At 40.6% G+C, this 1004-nt stretch overlaps 1 non-coding gene across 1 annotated transcript; it reads left to right on the top strand.

Annotated features, from left to right (window-relative positions):
- The first annotated feature begins 425 nt into the window (after positions 1-425).
- LOC116583774 lies at positions 426-532 on the top strand. Its single transcript, XR_004282885.1, has one exon. It is a non-coding gene; the product is annotated as a U6 spliceosomal RNA (small nuclear RNA).
- The last annotated feature ends 472 nt before the right edge of the window (positions 533-1004 follow it).

Genomic DNA, 1004 nt, shown 5'->3' with positions numbered 1-1004 from the left:
TTTATTCAACACAGTGCTGGCAGTCTTAGCCAGAACAGTCAAGCAAGAAAAAGAGGTAAGAGGCATCTGAAGAAGTAGTAAGAAGCAAAATTGTAAGTGAAGAAAAAAAATTGTGTATATTTGTAGACAACATGATATTAAACATCGAAAACCCTAAGGACCATAGTAAAAAAAACTGTCAGAAATAATAAAGAAGTTTAGTAAGGTAGGATACAAAGTCAACATATAAAAGTCAGTTGTTGTTTTTTTTCAAGATTTCTTTATTTTAGGGAGAGAGTGAGAGTGCGGCAGGCAGAGGGAGAGAGAAACTTCAGCAGACTCCCCACTGAGCGCAGAGCCTGGTGCGAGGTGGGGTTCCATCTTACAACCCTGAGATCATGACCCGAGACAATATCAGAAAGAGAAATTAAGAAGACAATACCACGGTGCTCGCTTCGGCAACACTCATGCTTAAATTAGAACGATACAGAGAAGATTAGCATGAATTCTGTGCAAAGATGACATGTAAATTCATGAAGCAGTCTGTATATTTTTTAAAAATATTTTATTTATTTATTTGACAGAGAGAGACACAGTGAAAGAGGGAACAGAAGTAGGGGGAGTGGGAGAGAGAGAAGCAGGTTTCCCGATGCGGGGCTCGATCCCAGGACCCCAGGACCATGTCCTGAGCTGAAGGCAGAAGCTTAACGACTGAGTCAACCAGGCTCCCGCATTCTCTATATATTTTTTAAAGATTTTATTTATTTATTTGACACACAGAGATCACAAGTCGGCAGAGAGGCAGACAGTGGGGGTGGGGAGCAGGCTCCCTGCTGAGCAGAGAGCCCGATGCGGGGTTTGATTCCAGGACTCTGAGATCATGACCTGAGCTGAAGACAGAGGCTTAACCCACTGAGCCACCCAGGTGCCCCTCTATATTTTTTTTAAAATAGAAAAATAATAAAGCATTCTGAAATACCTCAAAAAATAAAACAATACCATTTATAACATCAAAAAGAATAAAA

Source organism: Mustela erminea, chromosome X, assembly GCF_009829155.1.
Source record: "Mustela erminea isolate mMusErm1 chromosome X, mMusErm1.Pri, whole genome shotgun sequence".
Taxonomy (NCBI): Eukaryota; Metazoa; Chordata; class Mammalia; order Carnivora; family Mustelidae; genus Mustela; species Mustela erminea.
The sequence above is the reverse complement of the archived record's forward strand: the minus strand, read 5'-3'. Positions and strand labels throughout refer to the sequence as shown.